This window comes from Sceloporus undulatus, chromosome 5 (assembly GCF_019175285.1).
Source record: "Sceloporus undulatus isolate JIND9_A2432 ecotype Alabama chromosome 5, SceUnd_v1.1, whole genome shotgun sequence".
Lineage (NCBI taxonomy): Eukaryota > Metazoa > Chordata > Lepidosauria > Squamata > Phrynosomatidae > Sceloporus > Sceloporus undulatus.
Genome location: NC_056526.1, coordinates 135,656,057 through 135,670,283, shown reverse-complemented (window position 1 = coordinate 135,670,283; position 14,227 = coordinate 135,656,057). Strand labels below are relative to the sequence as shown.

The window sequence follows — 14,227 nt, the reverse complement described above, 5'->3', positions numbered from 1 at the left end:
ACAGCTTTGCTATGACATTCTTCCAGGCTAATGACAGAAGCCTTGAGAGTGACATTTCCCAGCTGTCCTGATTCTTGGCTCATGGCTGGAGCCATCAGTGCTGCATGGGGAGAGGGGGACCTTTTTTCCTTCCAGCTACACTCCTGACTACAGGGTCCCTGGTATATCCTCAATCAGTAGTGACTGATAATTTCCAAGGCACTCAGAATGTACAACTAATTTGGAGATGTGTATTGGGGGATCTGTCTTGCAACTCTATTACTCTGAGGGATACAAAGCCTTTATCTTATTTAAACCTATGCAAATATAGCAGAATCATTTATAAAATTGCTTGCCTAAGTCACAGCTACAGATAATGTTTGAATCTTATGCTTTCATATTAGGTAAAAATGCATTTTGTATGATCATGTATCTTTACATATCATTGTATACCTATAACGGCATGTTCATATATTCATATCCAGGCAGAAAGCCAGACAGATATTTCTGAAGAACTATGGATGAGTCCTTGCAAGTATGAGTGAAGCATACTCAGTATCTCTTTTTATTTTGTAAGCTACCTTGAGGCCCAGTTTTGGGTTAAAAGTGGTATATAAATAAGCAAATAAAATACAAGAACCTGAAAGGAGTCTGGTACACTCTCTAAGGCAAGAAGTAGAATTCTTTCCACTTGGAATTCTTTCAAGGCATACAGAATAAATGACAGTATTAGTATGGAGATCTGCAGTATGACTAAACTGAGGCTATTGTATTTTGGGACATGTCATGAGTTCACATGACCCTTTAGAAAACACAATAATTATAGGTAAAGTTGAAGGCAATAGGAAAAGAGGGAAACAACATTGATTGATTGATTGATTGATTGATTCAGTTAAGGATGGCTCTGCCACTGAGTTTCCAAAATGTGAGCAAGGTGGTCACAATAGAGTATCTGGGTAGTCTCTCATTCATAGGGTCACAATAAAACTTTGGGCTATTTGACATGGAGGAGGCGAGCATCATTAAATCCTGATTAAATTGTGCTAGTAGCACGAGCGTGAAGAAGATTATCACACCCCTTCACGCTCCTCCTGTTCGTGTCCACTGAGTAAACTGTAATGTTTCCATTATTATCCAATGATGCGTCCAGTACAGTTTATGCACAGAGCACAAACGAGAAAAGTGCAGGTTGTGTGTGATAATCTCCCTCACTACTGTGCTGTTAGCACACTCAGTCATGATTTAATGATGCTTGCCTCCCATGTGAAAAAGTCTAAAGTCTTGTAACAAAGATTGTGAGCATACCATTAACATGTGCACATTTTTCAGGGAGGAATGACTGGAGAATTGCTCATGGGCTGGATTACAGTGATTAAAAATGCTTTTTGTTTGTTTCTTTTCCCCCTGCTAAAATCTAAACAAAAAGCTACAAACTTCAAATATCTCAGATGCTTTGCATGCTCCCAGTGGTGTTATCATTGCTGGGGAATCATTTTGTTGCATTATTATTTACCATTTGAAATAAAAAAAATCTTGTTTACAAATATTCTGAGGCATCTCTTTTCAGTGAAAAACATATGTATAATAACAAGAAAATAAATAGAATAAATCTGTTCCTTGCTTCTTCCAAGTGAAGAAGATAGTAAACCAGTCTCTCTCTCTCTCTCTCTCTCTCTCTCTCTCTCTCACACACACACACACACACACACACACATTATAAAAGACATGTAACTTTCACTGAAAAGGAAGCTCTATTTCTTTGAAGAGTGTTTCAGAGCAAAGGGATAGAGTAAAAGATAAAGGCCAGGTAACTGCTTATAATATCATGGAAGAGAAGACCAACACTACATTCTTCTGGGTTAGAAAGATGTACAGAGAAGAGGGCAAGAATAGCAGTAGGGTTGGAGAGATGGAACTACATTTTGTCAGAGCTTGGAAATTATTTTGAAAAGTAATTAGATACAGAAATAGTTCTAAAGCCCAAAAGTAATTAGCTAACATTACTGTATAATTATATTTTGTAAAACACACACACAAATGCAAAACACCTCTTTTTAACTCCAATTTGTTCCAAAATCCTTTCTTTCTCAAAAATAATGAAAAAACTATTATAATACATTATTATTATTTAAAAAATGAGAACTACATGTTCGTGATCTGTAGCACAAAACAGTCTGCCCTCCACTCTAACTCATTATCCCCTCAACATCGACAACAGAACATGAGGCAGCAGCAGTGGCATCCCTGCCTCAGGCATCACTTGTTGTGGGTGGCGAGGTTTCTGGGGAGTGAGGCTTCCAGGGGCTGTGCATGCGTCCTCCCGTTGTCCCACAATTCCTCATGCATGCTCCCACTCCCCCACACTTCCCCGCACATGGTCCTGCCCCTCCTGCACTTCCGCACACAATCCCACTCCTCACCCCTGTGCCCTATCCTTCTTTTTCCTCATCAGCAAAAGGACGGGACAGGGAATGTGGGTGCAGGAGCACATGCAGAGGAGCACGGATGGGAGTGCATGCAGGGGAGCCCCAGAGGGGTGGGAGCATGCCCAGGGAAGCATGAGTGGGAGTATGCATGGAGAGGGGCAGGAGCGTGTGCAGGGAAGCACTGGAGGGGTGGGATGGTGGGAACACGCACATGGATGGTGAGGGGGAGGGCCCAACTGGGTATAACCCCCCCTCTGTGTGACACCCAGAAAGGGGTGCCCCCCCCCCCCCCCCCAGTGATGTTACTGGGCAGCAGTATGAGGCACACTGTAAGCCAGAAATTACGCTATATAATAGTCATTCTCTACAATTTTGTAAGACCACCCCCCTTAACTATATAAGTAACAAAATATTTTTGGGGAAAAAATAAGTAACAAAATATTATAGTTATAATTCCAAAAAGTATGCAGTCATCTCTTATTAATTTGCATTCCTAATGTTTTGTAGCATGCTGTTAATGTGCCTTCAAGTAGTTTCTGAATTATGGCAACCCTAAGGTGGATTATGGAGCTTTCTTGGCAACATTTGTTCAGAAGGGGTTTGCCTATGCTTTCCTCTGAGGCTGAGAGAGTGTGACTTGCCCAAGCTCACTCAGGGGGTTTCCATGGCTGGGCAGGGATTTAGATTCGGGTTTTCAGAATCAATTAAATCAGTACATCATACTGGCTTGTGCAGCTATACCTTCATTGCTGAGAAAAGGAATAAATTACACAGAACTCAATTTTTGTAATTAGTTTGTTCTATGCTCTACATTTCCTTAAGGGCAGGTTTCTGCTAGCAGGATCAAGGAGAAGGAACTGATAGTGAAGGGTGTTTGCTTTCTTATTGAGAGAGTGGCAGATCCAGAAAGTGTGGAAGATGGGAATTGGAAGGCAGAAAATGGAGATGAGTTTGGAGGAGAGGTAGCAGGAAGGTGTCAGGATGCTAGACATATGGTTAGCAAGTTATTTAGCTCGTAGCTTAGTTGCTTCCCCGGATGATTCTACTGGCACATCTAATTATTCCTTTTTCATGTTGCTGTATTGATTTGACTTCAGTCAAATGCTCCTTGCCATCTCTGTATTTAAAGCAATGGCTTAGTGAACTTGAAGTGGCTACTGATAATAAATTTCCTTTTCTTCTTGACTGATAGTCCTTTAGACAGTTACATGCTTTTTCCTTCTTTGTCCCAGCATTGCATTTTATTCCTGGATGTAATATCTTGTCCAGTTTCAACTAGGGGTCATGCATTCATAGAAGGAGACCTACTGTATGTGTACCTGTCCTGAGGCAGATGCTAAACTATAGCTGCAAATGGGTTAGTTATCTTATCTCTGATTTGACTTATTTGACTGCACTGGACAAACACACACACACACACACACACACACACACACACACACACACACACACTGGATCAGAGCCTTTATAAACAGTTCAAAATAAAGGCATAACACAGCTCTGAGGTGAATTTGATGAAGTTAAAACTTGAGAATTTTAAAATAAGATTGAGGTTGGAACATGAAATTACCATTCTTATTAAAATGTTGTTTGCTTTTGTTATCCGTTAAGATGTGCTTTGGTGATATAGGTAAATTAGTAATGAGACTGTCATTAGTGTTATATGACAAATATTGGTGACTAGCAGTTGCTGCCTCTTACTGGTTTGTCAGCTGTCAGTGTCAAAAACTTCATTCCAGGAGCCATTATTTCCAAATGTTGGCACTTCACTGCCTGAACCAAAGCATACTACTCAGTTTATCTAAACCATTACACAAGCAGTATGCAAGAAAGTAGATAAAGTTTAGCATGATCATGAGTGTATTTTGTCCAGTTGTATATCATTGGGGTGGCTGGCAGATCTGTATGGACAGCTCAGTGCACACATATGCCTATGTAATCACGTGCAAGATCTTGTCAGAGGTTGTAGAATTGACCCACCTCAAAGAAAATAGAACTGGTTTTTCAGGATACAGGATCCAATGAAATATGCAAATAATTCCACATTCCCAAAGTGAATCTGACCTTATATTGCTAAAGCAGCAGATTTTCCCTTGCTGTGTGACAAATAATTCTTAAAAGTAAAGGGATATGGTTGATGTGGCATGGGAAGATATTTCTGTGATTCAAAGGAAAAAAGATTTTAAAATCCCACTGAGTTCCTCACCCTCCATGTCCTTAGGCATGCCTGAAGTCATTCTTTCAATCCCAAACCCAGTATTTTTAGCTACTTTGGTCAGAAATGTTCGTTCATTTTGCAGATGCTATTGAAATACTGGCACTTAAGATCCATTTAAAAGTGAAGGGGTAAAACGTGCATGAGAAGTCCAATAGCACTTTGCAGCTTTTTGAGCTTTCTCCTTTTCACTGTCCCCAGCCAAAACTTTCATTTTCCAACTTGTCAAAAATCGTTTCTGGTTCTGAAGCTGGTTTAAATGATAAATGGAGCAGAACCAAATGTTTCTGCCCATCTCGCCTCTCTCTGTTGAATAATTGTGCTATGTACTAAGTCTCATAGCTGTATTTCTAAAAGCATAAATTGGAATGGGACAAAAATCTGAAAACATGGATGGTGTGAGCACCTCAGCTGAAATTGCAGTGGGCAGAACTGAGGTAGATGTAGTTCACCTCCTCCTGTCTGAATTCTGTTCATACTTTATTGCTCTTCTCTGCCTGCTATGAGTTTTTTTCCTAGCAAAGGGAAATTGTATTTTATTTTATTGTATTCTCTGTATTTTTATTGCTATAACCTGCCTGGATTCCTTGTGACTGGGCGGGCTATAAATTATTATTATTATTATTATTATTATTATTATTATTATTATTATTATTATTAAAAAAGTCACCTTGTAAGGATGGAGAAGCTTTGTAACAATGGAAGAAGCTCAGTTGTAATTTGGAAAAAGCCAAAATTCTATCCTAAACACACCTGATTTGGTTTGGGCCTGATTATTATAGGGGTCTCCAGATAGGGCTAGTAAAGAATTTTGTGTAAGACCTTGAGGGACAACTGCCAGAGCCAATAAGATTATGCTAGATGCCCAAATTGTCTGGCCCAGTATAAGACAGCTACCTAAGTTCCAGTGTTCCAAATGATTTGTTAAATGAGGTCCTACACCATAGATGCAACAGTATACATCTACACTTATATGTACTACACCACCCTTTTGGGGTGCAAACTATTGCTTATCTGAGAATGGGATTGTCCCATTGTGCAATGTGAGATACACAATGGCTGTTTCCTCAATCCAAGTGAATTAAGTGGGTCACTGAAAGCACAGATAAATGGTTATATATCATCCAAGAATGTGCAGCTGCATGTTCAACAGTGAACTTGCAGAACTCCCTAAGAAAATGTGAACTGAGTATGGATACTAGCAGTGGTCAAACCATTACCATTGCATGTGTAGGGGAAAGTAAGTGTGGAGAGACTTAAGGAAGCTGGGTATGTTTAGCCTGGAGAAGAGAAGGTTAAGAGGTGATATGATAGCCCCGTTTTAAGTATTTGAAGGGGTGAAGCAAGCTTGTTTTCTGCTGCTCCAGAGAATAGGACCTGGAGCAATGGATTCAAACTACAGGAACTACAGGATTCAAACTATAGGCCTGTGAGGGAGTGAACAGGCAGGTCCAGCACCATCAGGGCTAGCCAAAGAAAGATACTCCTCCCTCCATGATAACTATCATCCTTCAGCCTGCGAGGGAGTGAACAGACAGGCCCAGCTCCATCAGGCCTTGCCTGAAGAAGAAGAAGAGCCCTCTCTCTGGTATATCTGCCTTGGTCCAGACCTCAGAAGGAAAGAAGAATGCTGGACCTGATCCCCTCCCCCCTCACCGTTCCCTTCTCCTTTTGTGTCATGTCTTTTTAGATTGTAAGCCTGAGGGAAGAGAACCGTCTAATTAAAAATAATAATTGTAAGCCACTCTGATAGCCTTTAGGGATGAAGAGTGGATATAAATACAATAAATAAATAAATAAATAAGATTCTACCTCAACATTAGGAAAAACTTCATGAGACTGAGAGCTGTTCATCAGTGGAACACACTCCCTCACAATGTGGTGGTTTCTTCTTCTTCGGAAGGAGAGTCTGGGTGGCCATCTGTCGGGGATGCTTTAATTGTGTGTTCCTGCATGAAAGGGGGTTGGACTGGATGGCCCTTGTGGTCTCTTCCAACTCTATGATTCTATGATTTTAAAAAACATTGACAGAATATCAGCTGGATTCACCGAACTGTTATGGGTGCTAATGAAAAAAGATGCAGCATCTTTTTATTTAAGAAAGTGGGGTCCTTTTTGTCAGAAATGTTTGCTACTATTTAACTCTCTTCAGAGCTTGAAAGAGTTACCTTTTTGAACTACATTTTCCAGAGGCCTAAATCTAGTCCCAACTAGACTGGACCCATTAAATTAATGAAATTTACATAAGTGTTGAATTACCATCATGCTCTAGTAATTGGATTTAAGCCACAGTCATCATGGTCAGTGATTAAGCCTGCACATGTTGCCACTCCACAGTTGGGCATCGTGCATTATTAGAGTACTCAATCACAAGCTGATGGAATCCAGCCCAAAATTGTGTGACAGGAATGGAAGTATTGTGGTCAAGATTACTGCATGATCCCCAAACCCTTTTTATGCATTTGCAGTGAACAAATGGGATGGGGTGGTGCTGGTGGTGGTGGTATGCATTTTAGAAGGAAAATACCATGCCTTCAATAATGCTATAGGACAAGGATTACTAGCTGTAAATCTTCCCATTCTATATTTTGTGTGCTTCTCTCTCACACTCACAGAATGCATAGTGAAGAATTTATGACTTGTGTTCTGGACTCTACTGTGTATGAAATATATGACATTTTTCTAGCCAAGATTCCAGTGCCAGAGATCAAATGACTTTGCTTGTTCCATCCTTCAATGAATTCTGGCTTGAAAGGAGGCTAAGAAATAATTATCTTCTTTTTGCTTCCTCAACCTGTGACTGTGTTTCTCCCATCTTGCTATCTCGCAACCGCCCTGTATCCTTATTAGCATCGTCAGCACATTGAACAGGTAGCAGATGGACTAGATTATGTATGTAAATACATTTGGCTGTAATAGATAAAACAAAGATATTGCAACTTCATGGTTTAGCACTTGCCTTGCATGGAAGAAGGTCCTACTTTCACCTCACAACATCTCCAAATAAAATTATTTCAGGGTGTGGGTCTCAAGAAAATCATTGCCTGAAGGATCTTTTCTAAGCTCCCTGCGAGGGAGATGACCAGGCAGACTCAGATCCATCAGGGGTAGCCTGGAAGAAGAGACTCCTCCCTGCATAACTGTCATCTTCCAGCCTATGAGAGAGTTGACCAGGCAGGCCCAGCTCCATCAGGGCTAGCCTGGAAGAAGAGACTCCTCCCTCCATAACTGTCATCTTCCTGTCTGCGAGGGAGTTGACCAGGCAGGCCCAGCTCCATCAGGGCTAGAGTGGAAGAAGAGACTCCTCCCTCCATAACTGTCATCTTCTGGCCTATGAGGGAGTTGACCAGGCAGGCCCAGCTCCATCAGGGCTAGCCTGAAGAAGAAGAGCCCTCCCTCCAGTCCATCTGCCTTGGTCCAGGCCTCATAGAGAGAGAAGAATGCTGGACCTGATCCCCTCCCCTTCACCATTCCCTTCTCCTTTTGTGTCGTGTCTTTTTAGATTGTAAGCCTGACGGCAGGGAACTGTCTGTTATCCCCTCTGTTGTAAGCCACCTGGATTCCCAGTGATTGGACGGCATATAAATAAATCCTATTATTATTATTATTATTATTATTATTATTATTATTATTATTATTATTAAGCAGTGTATCCCCTTCTCGGACACACAACCCTTGTTCTCATTCAGTATAAAGCAGGTTCATATGTCAACATATCATATAGTATTTTACCATTTATGGTCTGTATTTCATATGAAAACGGAGATTTACTTCCAGGCTTCCTTTTAAAATAAAGTCCCTCTTTAGTGTTGCCTAATGCTTGTCTGTATTTCTCATTTATCTCCAAGAATATCTCCCTGTATAATATGTAGAAATCTTACCTAGTTGTATGTGTCAGGATCAGTTCTAACATCGGGCAACTGCCTGAGGTTGCAAATTTTGGGTATTATGAAGTTGTTAGTTATTTAATTTATTATGACTATTTCTTTTAAAACATATTGTTTTATTTTATTTTGCTGTCATTTAAGCACTAAGTTCTTTTGCTTCAGCTACTAGAATAACTCAGCTACTATGCCTCTTGACACTGAGAATGTGGAACTGAGGCTGTTATACCTCAAGCAGCAAAATATATTGTGCTGGCCTTGATATTCGGCAGTTATTCTGCCTAGTTTTAAGATTACCATTGGCTTGAAGCAAACCATCCTGATAAAATATATAATGAGGGACTAAAAGGTAGACAGACTCCAGAACGTTCACACTTCAGTGGTGACTGGTGGCTTCTGTGTTGGACAGTATGTAGGATAATGTGTAGGACAGTGAATCCATTCTGGGTTTTAATCTGAACTCTGCAGGAGCTGTCCCAGGTGCTGGATTTCTGAGGGCTAGGTTTCATCAGCTTGCATTGCTGTTTTAAACAAAAGAAAAAGTAGATTTCACATCCAAATGACACTCCCTTCATATTACAGTGGGCTTTTAGTATCCATTGAAGTTTGGTTCCAGGTCCCCCATGGATACCAAAAATCTCTGGATGCTCAAGTCTCATTATATATTAGTATATATAATGCCATGCCCCTTAAATAAAATGGCAAAATCAAGATTTGCTTTTTGGATTTTCTAAAAAAATCAAGCTGTGGATGACTGAATCCATGGTTGCAGAATCCATGGATGCAGAGGGCTAACTGTACAAAATACTATTACATCTGTGGCCTCATTTTGATTTTAAATCATCTGTACTCCCTTATTAGAATACCACAACACATTTAAGTGCTTTTTCAGAAGTAAATTCCACATAAAATGAATGAATGAATGAAAGCACAGGCAAGTGTTGTGTGACAGAATATCCAGTCAGACTATATGACTCAATGACTTGGAAAAATCCCCCCCTCTTTTTTTGTTTTTTGTTTTTTTTGTTTTTTTGTTGTTGTTTTTTTGCTTGAGAGATTCTAGGAATTGCAGTCCAAAAAAGTAACTTCTCTAAGTTCTTATCAGAAGGCCTATACAGAACTCACATATATGTTCTAAGCAAAAGCTGGATGGCCATCTGTCGGAGATGCTTTGGTTGGGAGTTCCTGCATGGCAAGGGATTGGACTGGATGGCCCTTGTGGTCTCTTCCAACTCTACGATTCTACAATTCTATGATTCTATGATTAACATTGTTCTAATTAGCATAGATACATAGGCCAGCGACAGAGCATGCCTCACTGACCATGTTGCACCCTGTGAGTGTGACCTCCACACATATTTCATTCTGGTTGATTGGTTGAATATTTACTCCTCTTAATTATTTGTATTGTTATTTTATACTGTATACACTTGTCTGTACAATGCCATCGACTTGATTTTTTTCTCTTGTGAAATCCAGTACTGGATGAGATCAGGCTTATACATTTTTATAATGAACAAACACATGCATATGCAAACAGGACTCCTAAAAGCAATTGTTCCTTCTCACTATCTTCATCCAGGGAAGTGAGATGAGAATGGCAACCTCTTTTAGGGTAGGGAAAGGAAGATTGGAAGCCATGTACCTAACAAATAAGACATAATATTCAAGACTGAATAAGAAAGCCACTTCAGGTTGTAGATGCTGAGAGATGGCAGCAAAGTTTTGAGGAGGATTGTGTGACACAGCCTCCTGTAGGTTAACTGGAAGATACTGTATCGTTTGCAAAAGAAAAGTCAACTGCCAGTCTTCTCTACAAAAAATGGGAAGGGGCACTATCATGCTGTTTGCTTTAGACAGCATATTGACTTGAGCTAGCTCTTACAAGATCTTAGCAGAGGTAAAGTACCACTGTGCCATAGTATTTTACTCCTTAAACATGTCTTTAATAGGACTTTAACATGTCACCAGCAAGGGTAACAAAAAAGCAAGTGTCTATCCTAAGGAGTCCTAGTGTTGGACTTAGCAGATATACAGATACATATTAGCATAGTCTTGTGTCTTCCATTGTAAATACAGTGTAGTACAATGTGAAGGGCCTATATTGAATGTCATCCTCTAGCTCACACTGGTTGTCTTGTGTTCCTGCCTTTTTCTATTATAATGAAACTAAAACATCTTGAACAGACGCTATCACATTTAATGTCAGGAGTGAAGGAGGGCTAGGCTTGATTAGTACTTGTATAGGATGCCAACAGAAATTACATGGGATCTCCAGACAGGACTAGGAAAGAATTTTGCCTAAACTGCTAGGGAGCCACTGCCAGAGTGGACAATTCTGAACTAAATGGACCAATGACTTAATATAAGGTATCAGTACAGTTCAGATGTTCCTGTGTTCCTAATTCAACCCCCAGCAGTATCCTGCATCTTTCTGCCCTATATCCAATCCTCTTGCATTTTCTTATCTTTGTTATTGGGTGCAATTTTTGCTTTCACAGTGTGCCTATTGTCATGGTGTGCCTACTGCTTTTGCTTTCTTATTAGCTGCAATGTACCTATTACTCTATAAATAATGGAATAAAATATTCTGTTTAGTTTTCCTTTTAATGCCTTTTGCATTAAAGGTAAAATCATTAATCTCTTGCTTGGCCTGCCTTAGCAAATGAATTGTCCTAGGAGATTTAGTGAGGCCAAACAGTAAAGGCAATAATTTGTTAACCTCTGTGCCTGAGTATATTCATTAGCATTAATTAAACTACATATATATAATCTGTACACATACAGCACTGGAAAATGAGGTAAATATGAAAAAGAGGAGATAAATAAGTTGCATTTATTTCTCAGGGTGTGTTTCCTAAAATAGATTGACCATAGAAGATGTAATTTTGAAGTGCAATTTCAGGAATGCATTTGAGTTGTAATTCATGGTTTAGGACAAACAAATGGCCATTTCCTTTTCAAGAATCTTTCTCTTTATATTTTATTAATGTCACCTATATTTATTAAGGCTATAAATCTATACTCATTTACCTGGGAATAAGTTGATTTGAAAGCCATGGAACTTCTAAGCAGACTTTATTGTTTTGTTAGCAAACTACTACAGCAAGACGCAGCTCATAAAGTTGTAAGAGAGTTAAACTGCCTCACCCTTCTAACCCTGCAAGGCATCTTTCATCTCATATAATAAAATGGGGTAAGTGAAGCAGAGCCACATGTGCTTCCCAGAGCTTTTGTTGCTATCAACCTCTCCAAACCTCCTGTACCTCTCCCTTTTCAACCCCACACTCAAAGAAACAAAAACAAAACCCTCTTCCAGGAGATAGCAAGAGAGAGACTCAAAAGTAATATAAAGTACCTTTTGCTGAGGTTAGAATTGGACTACCCACTTGTCAAATATATTCATAAACATTAGAGAAAATATTCTTGCCTTAATATAGCAAGGGAAATCTGTAGGCATAGCAGGCTCTCTCTACATAATTGAGTCAAATTTGAGTTCAGAAGCTCATCATTATTTCTAGAGCATTTTGTGTATATATGGGAAGGAGTACCTATGAGATTCTTTAATTGCTTTTATGAACAGTGGGGAGAAAAGTTGGTGTCTATTGAGTGATAAAGATCTTGCAGTATATTTCTATGTTTGCCCTAACTGCCCAATGGTTTACATATAAAGGTATTACACAAAATGGGTTTCAATATGCTTGCTGTTATTTATGCTAAAATGTATGGCAGCTTGGTATGTATGTATTTATTTATTTATTTTATGCCCTGACCTTCCAGCCCTAACCCATATCAAAAGAAAGAATAGCGCCTGAAAAATGTGATAAGAATGGAATGGGTATTCAATAATTTCCCGAATGTGGTCAAAATTTGGTATTTCTGACAACTCAGGAAAAATCTATGGAAAGAAGAACCATGCTTGGAAATTCCCCACAACTTGTGAAACCTTTGTTTTTTGTTCTCATCCAACAAAACTGCAACTTTGTAAACTCTGTGCCACTTTAAAAGTTGCACAGTTGGAATACAGTGCAACTCTCCAAGGCAAAGTTTGGAGCCATACTAACTAAAACTGTGGGCCTGAACAGATAGACCAAAATAAAGCTGCTTCAGGTCACTTTGGAGGTACACTGTTTAAATGATGAATGCATCCTAAGAGGCTGGAAGCCGCAGTAAAACCACTCTCCAATTGGGGCAGCTTCCAACCTCTTAAGATGTACGTGTCTTTTAAACAGCATATCTCTAAAGTGATCCAAAGCTGCTTTATTTTGGCCTGTCTATTCAGGCCCTGTGTTATTTTTATAAAATTCTCAATTGTTCAACATTGAAAAGTGGACAACAGAATAGAACATTCCTGGAATTCAAAGCCCTAAAGATGAACACCTTAATGGTGAGAACTATAACTATTTCCCCCTTCTAATTCACTTCATCCCCATCAAGCTGCTCCTCTCCTCCTTCCCCATCCTCCACCATTCTTTCTTAAGCGTTTTTGTTTTCTTTTCTTTTTTTGCACAACATACTCCATAAATACTCTGGGCTCTGAGTCTGTGCTCCCCTTTTTTCCAAGTTGTACTCTCGACTTATCCATGGGTCATATCAAAATACACAATTTTGGCCTCAAAACCTGTCTTTGACTTATACATGTTAAATGACCTACATATTTTACTCTGAAGTGAGTTTGGCTACAGCTTCCAGTTACAATAAAGAGAGTGGCCCTAATAATTAAAGTATAATATTAAAATAGAAAGAAAAATGGAAACATAGTAGAAGAAAGGTAGTAGAAGTAGAAAAATTCTTGTATAAGAACCAAGGATCAGCAGCACAATCTGATGAATTTGTTGCTAGGCTTACTGTGCCAGAGTAAAGATACTTGATTTTATTTCTCTGCATTTTTGTTAATATGAGGAAGTATCATACATACAAATTTTTCACCTTGACTTTGAAATGTGATGAAGTCTAGCCATAAGTATATATCAAAACACTGGAAAATCTGTCTTTGGACTTAAATAAAAATGTAAAGGATAAGGAATATGGAGGGAAATGTACTGGTTTATGTTGTCGTATAAAAACTTTTTTTGATGCGTCACGTCAAATCACTTTACTCCAGTAATATGGTTTTAGTGTTTTTGACAGGGCTGCTTTTGTCAGCTTTGACAATTAACAATGTAATGGAGCTGTCTACTGTGTTTCACACAGTGCTCTATCAAACTGATGTGCTAATATAATATTTAGACTAGAGTTTTGTAAAGAGAATTCTAAGGTGAATCGGGGTTTTCCCCTCTTCAGTACTTTTGAAAGCTTAAAAAAACCCTGAAAAATGACAATCTTTACTTGTCTGTTTCAAAATATCAAAACATACAGACTGTCAGCAGTCTTAAAGTTGTCTACCAAATGTTAGCATTTAGTCAACAGACTAGGTAGGCATCAGTGTCATCTGATGACAGTCCTTTGTGTTATAATGAAAGGTAATGCATTTCTGTTTAAATTTTAGCAATTATTTCTAAATTCTGTTTACATTTTCTTGAATATTTCAACAATCTCTAATTTCAACAGTAATCTCTCCACCAATGCTGATCATAGCTTTTCCATATATGAGCACTATAGCCAATAAGTCATCTGGTGGCCAACCTTTTGGTAAGGAGCCCTTCCATACTTAAATATGCTGTTCTTCTGATGACACATTAACAGTCTGCTTCTTAGGGCCATAGTAAAAACCTTAGCTGCCT

The 14,227-nt window shown here is 39.1% G+C and overlaps 1 protein-coding gene across 4 annotated transcripts in view; it reads left to right on the top strand.

Annotated features, from left to right (window-relative positions):
• Positions 1-14,227, top strand: part of GALNTL6 (polypeptide N-acetylgalactosaminyltransferase like 6) — a 627,170-nt gene that overhangs the window by 188,518 nt on the left and 424,425 nt on the right. The window lies entirely within an intron of this gene.